Source organism: Oncorhynchus nerka, linkage group LG3 (assembly GCF_034236695.1).
Source record: "Oncorhynchus nerka isolate Pitt River linkage group LG3, Oner_Uvic_2.0, whole genome shotgun sequence".
In the NCBI taxonomy this organism is placed as follows: domain Eukaryota; kingdom Metazoa; phylum Chordata; class Actinopteri; order Salmoniformes; family Salmonidae; genus Oncorhynchus; species Oncorhynchus nerka.
In genome coordinates, this window is record NC_088398.1 from 24,533,517 (window position 1) to 24,548,259 (window position 14,743).

Here is a 14,743-nt window from a genome sequence, read left to right on the forward strand (position 1 = left end):
CACATGATGTAGAGCATGAGCAGATCTGTGGAGGAGCTGGGAGAGAGCGCGGGATCCGATCATCTCGCCTGCTGAAGTAGGTAGTAACAGAGGTCTGTGAATCATTGCCAGCATCTGTGTCCAATAACACACACACAGACCAGTGGATGGAGGGCCAAGATTACATAGTCCCTACTCTGAATGTCACCGCTGCTGCTGCGGGGGAGGTGCAGGAGGGTAAGGGGCTAATCCTGTATTTCACAGCTATGGGAAGAAAAGCGATGTACACAATATACGTGAAGGTGTAGCATACATCCTCCTTGGAAGGGGTGAGATCAACGAGGTGGGCTGATTTGTTTGGACCAGGCGCTTCCACAAAAGGTGGTGGTCTCTATATAAACTGCCGATTGATAAACGGACAGCTGAGCTCCAATGCAGGATAATACATGGGGCGATAGCCACCTACACTCATCTTATCCATCTCACTTGGATCCAACATGGCATTGGGGAGGGTTGTGTATCTGTGTCTGAGTTGCTAGCTCATCTTCTTGTACAATGTCCCAGACTGGTGGGGCTGTTTACACTGTTAACCAGCTGGTTTTCTGCCATGGGGGAGGTTTTGTCTACCTACCTGTTTGTTTTTGGATCGAAGTATAGTTTTTGGCTTAGGGGAGTGGTAGTCCTACTCAACTTCGTATCAGGAGCAGCCAAGCTAGCTATCTGGAAGACCAGGATACATACAGGGACAGGGGTCTGTAGATGTGGTGGGCATGCTCAGGGGGATGTTGGCAGCAAGAGGGTTGAGTATGCCTATTACAGTCTGGTGGGGAACCTTAGGCTCTTCATTGGTACATAGGGTCTTCAGGGGGTGTTGTGCTCTGTCAATGAGGAGGGGGATTTGGAGTTGTGTTGTTAAGTCCTCTTTACGTTGTTTTCTCTTACGGGCTGGTACTTTTTGGAGCATGACACCTGAGGGCTAAATGGTGATGTGATGTACTGTGGTGTGGGGTCTTGACCCAATAAAGGGGATTTAAAAATTCTCTCTCTCAATTCAATTCAATCCCAGGGGCTTTATTGGCAGGGGAAACATATGTTAACATTGCCAACACAAGTGAAGTAGATAATATACAAAAATGAAATAAACAATAAAAATGAACAGTAAACATTACTCTCACAGACGTTCCAAAAGAATAAAGACATTACAAATGTCATGTAATGTATGTATACAGTGTTGTAATTTGTATTTGTGGTCCTGGCGACTGGTCTTACTGGGATTTACTGTCAGGGCCCAGGTCTGGCAGAATCTGTGCAGAAGATCTAGGTACTGCTGTAGGCCCTCCTTGGTTGGGGACAGAAGCACCAGATCATCAGCAAACAGTAGACATTTGACTTCAGATTCTAGTAGGATGAGGCCGGGTGCTGCAGACGTTTCTAGTGCTCTCGCCAATTATTTGATATATATGTTGAAGAGGGTGGGGCTTATGATGCATCTCTGTCTCACCCCACGCCCTGTGGGAAGAAATGTGTGTGTTTTTTGCCTATTTTAACCGTACACCTGTTTTTTGTGTAGATGGATTTTATAATGTTGTATGTTTTTCCCCAACACCATTTTCCATCAATATGTATAACAGACCCTCATGCCAAAATGAGTTGCAGGCTTTTTTGATATCAACAAAGCATGAGAAGTCTTTGCCTTTGTTTTGGTTTGTTTGTTTGTCAATTAGGATGTGCAGGGTTAATACGTGGTCTGTCATACGATAATTTGGTAAAAAGACAATTTGTTGTCTGTATATTTGATAATTTTATTGAGGATACCATCAACACCACAGGTCTTTTTGTGTTGGAGGGTTTTTATTTTGTCCTGTAGTTCATCCAAGGCAATTGGAGAATCTATTAGGTTCTGGTAGTCTTTAAATCAAATCAAATGTTATTTGTCACATACTGTAATGAATTTCCTCCTCTTCTTCCGAAGAGGAGAGGCGAAACGGATCAGAGGACCAATATGCGGCGTGGTAAGTGTCCATGGTTCTTTTTTAATACGTTAAGATACACATGAACAACTGACTACAACAAACAAGAAATGTGAAACTCAAAACAGTCCTATCTGGTGCAAACACAGAGACAGAAATAATCACCCACCGACACACAGTGAAACCCAGGCTACCTTAGTATGATTCTCAATCAGAGACAACTAATGACACCTGCCTCTGATTGAGAACCATACTAGGCCGAAACATAGAAATTCCCAAAACCTAGAAAAACAAACATAGACAACCCACCCAACTCACGCCCTGACCATACTAAATAAATACAAAACAAAGGAAATTAAGGTCAGCACGTGACACATACACATGGTTAGCAGATGTTAATGCGAGTGTAGCGAAATGCTTATGCTTCTAGTTCCGACCATGCAGTAATATCTAACAAGTAATATAACCTAACAATTTCACAACAACTACCTTATACACACAAGTGTAAAGGAATGAATAAGAATGTGTACATACAAATATATGAATGAGTGATGGCCGAACGGCATAGGCAAGATGCAGTAGATGGTATAGAGTACAGTATATACATATGAGATGAGTAATGTAGGGTATGTAAACATTATATAAGTGGCATTGTTTAAAGTAACTAGTGATACATTTATTACATAATTTTTTCCATTAAAGTGACTAGAGTTGAGTCCGTATGTTGGCAGCAGCCACTCAATGTTAGTGATGGCTGTTTAACAGTCTGATGGCCTTGAGATAGACTGAAAAACAGCTTCTATCGGGTCCCCGCTTTGATGCACCTGTACTGACCTCGCCTTCTGGATGATAACGGTGTGAACAGGCAGTGGCTCGGGTGGTTGTTGTCCTTGATGATCTTTTTGGCCTTCCTGTGACATCGGGTGATGTAGGTGTCCTGGAGGGCAGGTAGTTTGCCCCCGGTGATGCATTGTGCAGACCTCACTACCCTCTGGAGAGCATTTTGTGTTGTGGGTGGAGCAGTTGCTGTAACAGGCGGTGATACAGCCTGACAGAATGCTCTTGATTGTGCATCTGTAAAAGTTTGTGAGTGTTTTTGGTGACAAGCCAAATATCTTTAGCCTCCTGAGGTTGAAGAGGCGCTGCTGCGCCACACTGTCTGTGTGAGTGGACCATTTCAGTTTGTCCGTGATGTGTATGCCGAGGAACTTAAAACTTTCCACCCTCTCCACTACTGTCCCGTCGATGTGGATAGGGGGCTGCTCCCTCTGCTGTTTCCTGATCATCTCTTTTGTTTTGTTGACGTTGAGTGTGAGGTTATTTTCCTGACACCACACTCCGAGGGCCCTCACCTCCTCCCTGTAGGCCGTCTCATCGTTGTTGGTAATCAAGCCAACCACTGTAGTGTCGTCTGCAAACTTGATGATTGAGTTGGAGGCGTGTATTGTCACACAATCATGGGTGAACAGGGAGTACAGGAGAGGGCTGAGAACACACCCTTGTGGGGCCCCAGTGTTGAGGATCAGCGGGGTGGAGATGTTGTACCTACCCTCACTACATGGGGGCGGCCCGTCAGGAAGTCCAGGACCCAGTTGCACAGGGCGGGGTCGAGACCCAGGGTCTCGAGCTTAATGACGAGTTTGGAGGGTACTATGGTGTTAAAGGCTGAGCTGTAGTCGATGAACAGCATTCTTACATAGGTATTCCTCTTGTCCAGATGGGTTAGGGCAGTGTGCAGTGTGATTGCGATTGCGTCGTCTGTGGACCTATTGGGGCGGTAAGTAAATTGGAGTGTGTCTAGGGTGTCAGGTGTAGGTGATATGGTCCTTGACTAGTCTCTCAAAGCACTTCATGATGACTGAAGTGAGTGCTACGGGGCGGTAGTCATTTAGCTCAGTTATCTTAGCTTTCTTGGGAACAGGAACAATGGTTGTCCTCTTGAAGCATGTGGGAACAGCAGACTGGGATAAGGATTGATTGAATATGTCCGTAAACACACCAGACAGCTGGTCTGCGCATGCTCTGAGGACGCTGCTGGGGATGCCGTCTCGGCCCGCAGCCTTGCGATGGTTAACACGTTTAAATGTTTTACTAACGTTGGCTGCAGTGAAGGAGAGCCCGCAGGTTTTGGGAGCGGGCCGTGTCAGTGGCACTGTATTGTCCTCAAAGCGAGCAATGAAGTTGTTTAGTTTGTCTGGGAGCAAGACATCGTGGTCTGCGTTTTTTCTTTTGTAGTCCTTGATTGACTGTAGACCCTGCCACATACCTCTCGTGTCTGAGCTCTTGAATTGCGACTCTACTTTGTCTCTATACTGAGGCTTAGCTTGTTTGATTGCGTTGCGGAGGGAATAGCTACATTGTTTGTATTCGATCATGTTTTCGGTCACCTTGCCCTGATTGAAAGCAGTGGTTCGCACTTTCAGTTTAGCGTGAATGCTGCCATCAATCCACGGTTTCTGGTTGGGGAATGTTTTAATAGACACTGTGGGTACAACATCACCGATGCTAATAAACTCGCTCACCGAATCAGCGTATTCATCAATGTTGTTGTTCGACGCTATGCGGAACATATCCCAGTTCACATGATCGAAGCAATCTTGAAGAGTGGAATCCGATTGGTCGAACCAGCGTTGAACAGACCTGAGCGCGGGTGCTTCCTGTTTTAGTTTCTATCTATAGGCTGAGAGCAACAAAATGGAGTCGTGGCCAGCTTACCTGAAAGGAGGGTGGGGGAGGGCCTTATATGCGTCGCGGAAGTTAGAATAACAATGATCCAGGGTTTTGCCAGCCCGGGTCGCGCAATCGATATGCTGATAAAATTTAGTGTTTTGTTTTCAGATTAGCCTTGTTAAAATCCCCAGCTACAATAAATTCAGCCTCAGGATATATGGTTTCCAGTTTACATAGAGCCAAATGAAGTTCGTTCAGGGCCATCGATGTGTCTGCTTGGGGGGGAATATACACGACTGTGATTATGAGCGAAGAGAATTCTCTTGGTAAATAATGCGGTCGGCGTTTGATTGTGTGGAATTCTAAGTCAGGTGAACAAGAGGACTTGAGTTCCTGTATGTTGTTATGATCACACCACGTCTCGTTAATCACGAGGCATACACCCCCGCCCTTCTTACCAGAGAGATGCTTGTTTCTGTCGGTGCGATGCGTGAAGAAACCAGGTGGCTGTACCGACTCCGATAGCGTGTCTCGAGTGAGCCATGTTTCCATGAAACAAAGAACGTTACAGTCTCTGATGTCTCTCTGGAACGCGACCCTTGCTCGGATTTCATCTACCTTGTTGTTAAGAGACTGGGCATTGGCGAGTAGTATGCTCAGGAGCGGTGCGTGATGTGCCCGTCTATGCAGAAGACCGCTCCGTCTGCCCCATCTGCGGCGCCGTTGTTTTGGGTCGCCGGCTGGGATCCGATCCATTGTCCTGGGTGGTGGGCCAAACAGAGGATCTGCTTCGGGAAAGTCGTATTCCTGGTCGTAATGTTGGTGAGTTGACATTGCTCTTATATCCACTAGTTCCTCCCGACTGTATGTGATAAAACCTAAGATTTCCTGGGGTAACATTGTTAGAAATAACGTGAAGCGAGGTGGCCATCTCTGTCGGCGCCGGATGTTCCAATCTAAAAAATAAATAATAGTTGATTCTAAGATTTGTATTTGATCATGTACAGTGGGGAGAACAAGTATTTGATACACTGCCGATTTTGCAGGGTTTCCTACTTACAAAGCATGTAGAGGTCTGTCATTTTTATCATAGGTACACTTCAACTGTGAGAGAAGTTGAGATCTTGCATGGAGCCCCAGACCGAGGGTGATTGACCTTCATCTTGAACTTCTTCCATTTTCTAAGAATTGCGCCAACAGTTGTTGCCTTCTCACCAAGCTGCTTAACTATTGTCCTGTAGCCCATCCCAGCCTTGTGCAGGTCTACAATTTTATCCCTGATGTCCTTACACAGCTCTCTGGTCTTGGCCATTGTGGAGAGGTTGGAATCTGTTTGATTGAGTGTGTGGACAGGTGTCTTTTATACAGGTAACGAGTTCAAACAGGTGCAGTTAATACAGGTAATGAGTGGAGAACAGGAGGGATCCTTAAAGAAAAACTCTGTGAGGTCTGTGAGAGCTGGAATTCTTACTGGTTGGTAGGTGATCAAATACTTATGTCATGCAATAAAATGCAAATTAATTACTTAAAAATCATACAATGTGATTTTCTGGATTTTTGTTTTAGATTCCGTCTCTCGCAGTTGAAGTGTACCTATGATAAAAATGACAGACCTCTCCATGCTTTGTAAGTAGGAAAACCTGCAAAATTGGTAGTGTATCAAATACTTGTTCTCCCCACTGTATATGTTTTTGCTGTTTGTTCTTTGTTATAGAGCCCAAAAGATTGGAGAAGTGTTGGATAGACAATTCTTCGTGTTGTTGTTTGTTTAGTGTTTTCCAATTTTCCCAGAAGTGGTTAGAGTCTATGGATTCTTCAATTACATTGAGCTGATTTCTGGCTGTTCCTTCTTTTTCCGTAGAGTATTTCTGTATTGTTTTAGTGACTCACCATAGTGAAGGCGTAGACTCAGGTTTTCCTGGTCTCTATGTTTTTGGTTGGACAGGTTTCTCAATTTATTTTTTAGATTTTTGCATTCTTCATCAAACCATTTGTCAATGTTGTTCATTTTCTTCGTCTCTCTCTCTCTCCCCCTCTCTCTCTCTCTCTCTCTCTCTCTCTCTCTCTCGCTCTCTCTCTCTCAATCTGTCTCTTCCTCTCTCAATCTGTCTTTCTCTTTCTCTCTTTCAATCTCTCTCTCTCTATCTCTCTCAAAACTGATTGCCGGGGCTTTGCATACTGAGGCGTTGTGTGTGTGCTCCCCACACTAAATTTCCCCCAGAAACGAGAGACCATGCACATGCATTTTTATTCCTGGGTGGGGATCCGCTCAGCCAACGTCATGCAGCTGCATGCACACCCCAAGATACATTTACGCTATTTAGTATTGCGTTACCTATGTGTTGTGTAAATGTTGTATAAATGTTGCTGGGAAATGAAATGATCATCATGAGGGTTAAGATGTATTTGTGACAGAGACAGAAGAGCATTCAGCATCTATCCAGACACATAGCCTATCAAATGGCGTGTCCAGTCCATCTTGTGATGCCTGAATGCATCATAGTGTTAATGATCAGCCCAAGGTGAGAATGATAACAGATAAGCTCAAGCAGGGGAATAAAATGAGGGAGAGGGAAGAAAAAAGAGGAAGGCAAAAGAAGAAGAGAGGGAATAGACACCACAAGGGTTTGTTGCCAGAAGGGGAAAAATGGCTTCCTTCCTCCTCTCTCTCTCTCTCTCTCTCTCTCTCTCTCTCTCTCTCTCTCTCTCTCTCTCATTATGCTGATATACATATTATTTGCTTCCTGAGCAAGCCCCCTGCACCCCTCCCCCACCCTCTTTCGCAAATGCAAGCTCACACACACACACACACACACACACACACACACACACACACACACACACACACACACACACACACACACACACACACTCGCACACGCACACACACACACACACACACACACACACACAAAGTGCAAGGTGGTGGTGCCATAAATAAAGCAAACGACAGAGCCTAGCAGCTGAGCAAGGTCAGCCGTGGCCCCTGAAGACAGCGCCGTGGGCGCTGCAGTGGGCTCTTGTTAGGCTTGCACATGGAGAGCTCATTAGGAGAGGCCCCTGAGGCCCCCTAGACACATACACACGCATATATAAACACACACAACTACATACTGTATACACTGATATGTCTATTTACCAGTAATTACGAAGTTCTATGTTGAGCCTGGAGACCATGGAACACTGGATCTTGGTTCTATGTGATCTGCCCAGCTATACCTGCATCCATGAATTCTACCTCAGTAACTCAGCTCAGTACTCAGCTTAAATGCTCAACCAGGTTAAAACGCATGTGCGTGTTTATGTTTGTTTGTCTGTATGCATATTATAGTACGTGTATGTGTGTGTGTGTGTGTGTTACAGTGTGTCTGTGTGTGTGTTTTTTGTTTTTCTGTGTTACAGTGTGACTGTCTATCTCTCTGTGTGTACAGCAGGGGCTCTGATCCTATCCCCAATGGTTCTGCAGCATTAAAGGGGGATGTGCATCACACGTCCTGCATAGTGTCATTGGGCATCCATAAATGTTGTCAGCCTACTATTTAAATAGTTAGAAAATATGAAAGTGATCAGAATAAAACTAAAACAGTGTATACAAGCAAAACCAGCCAAGATTACCTTTTGTACAACATAACTGGTGTCTTAAAAACGTTGTGGGTGGATGGCTATCACTGTCCCTGTCCTGAGCATCTACTGTCCCTGGCCTGAGTATGTACTGTCCCTGGCCTGAGTATGTACTGTCCCGAGTATGTACTGTCCCTGGCCCGAGTATGTACTCTCTCTGGCCTGAGTATGTACTGTCCCTGGCCTGAGTATGTACTGTCCCTGTCCTGAGCATCTACTGTCCCTGGCCTGAGTATGTACTGTTCCTGTCCTGAGTATGTACTGTCCCTGGCCTGAGCATGTACTGTCCCTGGCCTGAATATGTACTGTCCCTGGCCTGAGTATGTACTGTCCCTGGCCTGAGTATGTACTGTCCCTGGCCTGAGTATGTACTGTCCCTGGCCTGAGTATGTACTGTCCCTGGCCTGAGTATGTACTGTCCCTGGCCTGAGTATGTACTGTCCCTGGCCTGAGTATGTACTGTCCCTGGCCTGAGTATGTACTGTCCCTGGCCTGAGTATGTACTGTCCCTGGCCTTTGTATGTACTGTCCCTGGCCTGAGTATGTACTGTCCCTGGCTTGAGTATGTGCTGTCCCTGGCCCGAGTATGTGCTGTCCCTGGCCTGAGTATGTACTGTCCCTGGCCTGAGTATGTACTGTCCCTGGCCTGAGTATGTACTGTCCCTGGCCTGAGTATGTACTGTCCCTGGCCTGAGTATGTACTGTCCCTGGCCTGAGTATGTACTGTCCCTGGCCTGAGTATGTACTGTCCCTGGCCTGAGTATGTACTCTCTCTGGCCTGAGCATGTATTCTCTCTGGCTTGGCCAGAGCATTCCTCTGTGAGCATGTATTGTTTACGTTGGTGCTCAACAATCCTGAAAGGTGTAACTTCGACACACAGACACACACTCGCTGCTCAGTGTCAACGGGATGGCCCAGAGCTGTCTCTCTCTATCATTTACGTATCCTGTTTAAAGGGAGACAGAGACAGTGAGACAGAGAGAGAGAGAGAGACAGACTAGCAAATGATTCTGTGTACTTCACGGTAAAGCCTGGAAATATATACACCATACTGTAGCAGTGGTTGACGTTTTAGACTTTTAGTGTGTGTGTGTGTGTGTGTGTGTGCTTGCGTGCGTGCGCTTGGCTCATGCCCAGGACACGCCTGAGAGACTTTCTGAGTGCTGCCCTCCTCCCTGTCTTGCACCACACCAGCAGACACATGCTGTGGCAAAGAGGAGAACTTGCTTCATATACTGTAATCTCAGTTCTATTACAGTCAATCGCAAGTGTTTGTCAGCGAATCTCAGGTGAGAATTATCTGCTGTGTCTGAGTGTCGTCACTTCAGTGATATAAAGCACCTTTACCTACACCTACACTTGCAATATTACAGTGTTCGTGTTTAAAACATTTTTATTAAGTTCAGTGCTCATGTAACAGAACGTGTTATATACAATGTTTTCCTTACGAATAGAACATACAACTCAACTTGGACTAGGTTACAGTCAAGGCACTCAAAGCACATAGACTGCAATAAAAGGGCTCTCTCTCTCTCCTGTCGACTGCAACCGCTATCTACGGCACCGGGTGGGCTGCAGGATACCAGGATGTTCCTCTCTCTGTGTCTTCAGCACCTCTCACCCCGTCTTCTCTGTCCACTCTGATGAAATCACAAGACTATATAAATACAATACATTTCACATTGTCCTCCACCACCTCTATATACCTCCTCCACCCCCCCCCACCCCCTCCATTTCCCCCTCCACCCCTTCCTGTCCCCTTTGCCTCCTGCCCGGGCGGGGTGTCAGTCTGCCAGGCCCCAGGCCGTCAGACAGGCAGTGGGCTGTGACGGGCAGCTACTGTACCCCTTCCTCTCCCCGCAGTCTGGCGCCCACCGGGATCTCGTCCGGGGCCCAGCCTGCCAAAGTGACCTCCCTGGCAGCACAAAAATCCACCCCCGCCACCCCTCCGTCCCCACCTCAGTTTCTTTCCACCATCTCCAAACGAGTCCGATCCAAAGCACCTGCTATTTGAACACATCGAAAATCTGTTTAATATGTTGAAATGTGACAGTACAGAAACTTCGGGGTAAATGCAATGCGGTGGTGGAGACCCACTGCCTCCCCATTGTTACCAGGGGAACCAGGAAACCAGTACCTCTTATTCACTGGAAAGACCACAGTAACGACTCATTAAGTCATACAATTTTATAACCATTGGCACAAACATTCAAATTGTTTGTCATCAAGCCTGATATAATTTTTATCTTAGAACTTTTGCTTTATTTAAAATGACCTTAACCTTTGACAAACATACATTTCCCCGGACCTTCTGTTTTGACAATAGGCATCCAAAATATTACGTTTGAGGTAGCATTCATTCATATTCAATTTACTAGACTATCTACAGCTTGCTGGGTCAGTGAAGAACCTTAGATATCCATAACATTAGAGACCATAAGATCGAGCTGCTTCAGCACATCTGAGAGTGTACTAGTATTTCTTATAGTACCCCTGACTGCGTGTTATTTTGGGAAAATACATCAGCAATTATTAGAATGACGGAGACCATCTCATGTGGCAAAAAGACAACAACAGCCTCTCTCTTCTGTACCCAGGGTTCCAGCTCTAACTGGAGAGAGGAGAACCTCCCACTGCATCCCAGAGAAGATGGTGACACTATTAGGGCGGAGGGCTGTGTGTGTGTGTGTGTGTGTGTGTGTGTGTGTGTGTGTGTGTGTGTGTGTGTGTGTGTGTGTGTGTGTGTGTGTGTACCGCTATCCCCCCTCCACACACTGTGCCTCATGTGTTTGTGTGTTTGTGTATGTGTGTTTGCGTACATGCATATGTGCGTACTGTATGTTTCTGTGTGTGCATGCAGCCTAGAGTGTTATCCCCCGCTCATTGCCCCGCCCTACCTCAACCCCTGTGAGATCCGACGGGGTCAGGGAATATGGAGAGGGGAACACAGGGAGGCCGCACTCCACAACTTGAAAAGAATTCTAATGAACCCACACAGTCGCACTGCCTATTCCCACGACAACAGGCCCCAAACAAATAGCTGCATTTGAAGTCCCCTCGTTTTATGACTTTGAAAGTGTGTGTGTGTGTGTGTGTGTGTGTGTATGTGTGTGTGTCTGTTTGTCTATGTGTGTGTGTGTGTGTTTGTTTTTGTTTGTAGTTTGATGTTAGTGCTTGTTTATGTGTTCATCTACTCTAGAAATGTGGATGAAATTGACATGGGACCTGATGGGCGTAATGTCTACGGTATAGACATGTAATTATTATCCCGTATGACCCCCCCAAAAAAATTCTCCAAATATTAGAAACAATATTTGCATGCACACAGGCTCACAGACGTGTAGGCTACAAAAATAATCCAGGAATTATACTCTAGTCTGTCCTATCATTTGTATGTTACCAAAGACCTATTCTGCATGTCATGCTGATATCTGGGAGAGTGACCATGTGGTGACAGTGCACATTTCCCATTTACATCATAGTCATCTGGCATACGCTCTTATCCAGAGCCACTTACAATCAGTGCATTCAACTGAGTTAGGTAAAACAATCCTACCGCAAGTAAAACTTCAATCAGTGCAGGTAAGAAAAGACAGGTGTGAGTGTGTCTGCATTAAGACAAGTACAACTCCAAAGTATTAGTGGACACACACTATCTTACCCTTGGGTAGGACGAAGAAACGAACAATCTTCCTTTTCTCTCCCTCTTAGGGTAGACAAATCCCACTTAGCGTAAACTGAAAACTGAAAGGAGGAACTGTCTTGAGACTTAAAGGCTGAGGCTCAATGGCCTGTTATCAGTTAGGTGGCTCCCTCCCTCCCTCCCTCCCTCCCTCCTTACATTAATATTAATATCAATATTTAATGCCCCCCCCCCTCTATTTCCCTCTCTTTGACTACCTCAGCATGCATGTACAACAGCTCACGTGAACCGTCATGTCTTTTATTTTTCATTCCAGTGCCTCGGCTTCGACAGAGTGTGGCAGGATGAACGCCGGCTGGCGTGCTCGGCTTGTCTCGTTCATCTCAGATGGCTGCGGCGGGTGAGAGTGACACTCCACAGAAGCAGCATGAGCCTCTCTGTGTAAACAGTAAACAATGAACAAGAGCTCCGATACTTTATTGACAGAATCACTTTAGGCAACTGGGACAGCATGAAATGCTTGTGGCGGTACTTATTGGTTGTTGTATCCACCTGACTCCAGCTCTCTATGTTTGAGTTACTGATACCGCAAGGGTGCCATGATACCATTTCATCTTTCTAAATTCTATTTTTTCATATAAAAAATATTTAAAAAATATTTCAGAATTTCTGATTAAGTCATTGACCTGAGTATTTGATCTGCATAACTTAGATTATGGTGATACATTCACGACACTATTATCTGAACGATTAAATGAATTATTTTTGTTTAAAAATAGAGATGTGGTTTTTTGGCAAATTCCTAATCATCTGTATCGGCTAGTTTAGTGTAAAAACACATGCTCTGACTGTGCGTGAGGCAGCCTCTTTCTTTGGAATAACTTTTGAAATCAAATAACATCCTCTTGTGGGTTATTGTGGGGAAATAATTATATTCCTCACATTAAATCTACCTAATGTGTCACAGGTAGTCCTTATTGAATAATAACACAAATCCCCGAGGGTGTTAAACCAGATTTGGAGCACATATCTACGCAGTGCTTCATTTAGAACAGATAGACTTATATAAGAAAATGGAATTGCTTTTTAGTGAAACTTGGATATGAAACTGGTCTTCTTTCTATCTAGGAATTGTACTGAAATTATTTTTGTTCTACTGAACTGATTTATCTGAAATTATCTCATGAATCACAATGATTTCTACCCAAATGAATATTGTGTACTTACATTTTCCAACTTCATCAAACACACGTGATTTTTAATCAAATTAAGTTAAAAAGGTGCCGAAATACAATCAATGGGGAAAGAGGTGTTAATGTAACCAGATTCCGTTTCTCTGGATAATTTGCAACTTAAGTCTTAGGTGACAACATTTACAAATCTTTTAATTGACATAAAAAAAGAGAGGGAGATATCGAATTTTCAAGAAACCCGATAACACCATATTTGGCTTGAGGGCTTGTGAGTTAAATCCATGGGATGCCAATGGTGCAGTACTGAAACTCATATGTAGATGGCGCTCAGAACCTAGCCTGTAGCAGCATGTGGACTTTACAGTCCATTGTTAGGAAATGACTTCATAGGTCAGACAGAGAGAGAACTCAAGAACGTGTTTTACTGGCCCATGTATTACACTTCTATCATTTCAGATTTAGTGTCAGACAGACTATGGAATGAAGCTGACTCCGAGCCCTTCCTCATCTTTAAGTAAGATGAACCTGCTAGAGAAGAAAGCTTGGATCAAAACAGATGAGCCAAAGCATGAAATATCACAGTGTAAAGAAAAGATTCAGGTTGTACATATGAAAGCAGGACAGAAAATGTGTTTGAGTGGGACTGCCCTAAGAAAAGTGATTCTCACATTTCACTGCATTGACATATTCAAAGCCTTAAAGCTTGTAGCTCAGAATACACTGATTAAACAACCACAGGAGAGAGAAAAAGAATGCAAGCAAAAATAATATAACGTTATACTTGTTTGCTTTTCATCGAAACGTGAAGAGAAAGTTGATCCTTTAGACTTCGGCATTCTGTCATTCTAAAAAGGTGGAGGTTCATATCATATCCACTACATTTCTTCTAATTTACTTTACTAAGTTGTGGGAGGAGGACCAACATGGGTTTAGTAAACAAATCTCTGTGACGGCCTGTGTTATGTGATGAATCTCAGAACCATGCAAAGCCTTCTGATGATCGGCCCTCTTTCACAACTGCTCATTTTGCCAGTCACAGCTGAGACAATAGTGGAGGAGAGGGAACAATGGCCTGCCATGGAGGGAGGGGAAAGGAGGGAGCTGGTGAAAGAGAGGCTGGGGCACACGGGACCTACAGCAGGAGAGAGGGAGAGCAGGGGAAGGTCAGTAGGGTCAGTGATCACGGGTGTGTGAGTGTGTGTCTCCCTCTTGCCCCCCCCCACACACACCCTGGGCAGACTGGGTCACGCCTGTCCCTTCACACTCGGCTGCTCCATTATTGACTGCCTGAACTGATACCCCAATAAGGAGGACAGGGGCGGGCCGGGGTGGTACCCCACTCCCACAGATGTCACTGAAAACAGGGATCCCAACCCTTCACCCCAAACTCCATCCCTCTCTCTCCCACACCGCCTCTGTTGACACACCGACTGCTGGTATTTTTGCACACATGCACACGCACACACAATAGGCTCAGGCCTGAGCGCAAAAGACCAGGGGCCGTAGGGAGGGGCGATACGACTCCAATCAATAAATGAGAAGTCATGCAAGTAGAACAGAATCATTACTCTTGGGGAGGCTTCACAGTGTGTGTCTATGTGTGAGAGTGTTCAACACCTGTTAATTTGTCTCTATATTGCTGTTTTCACTTTTTAAGCAATTGCCA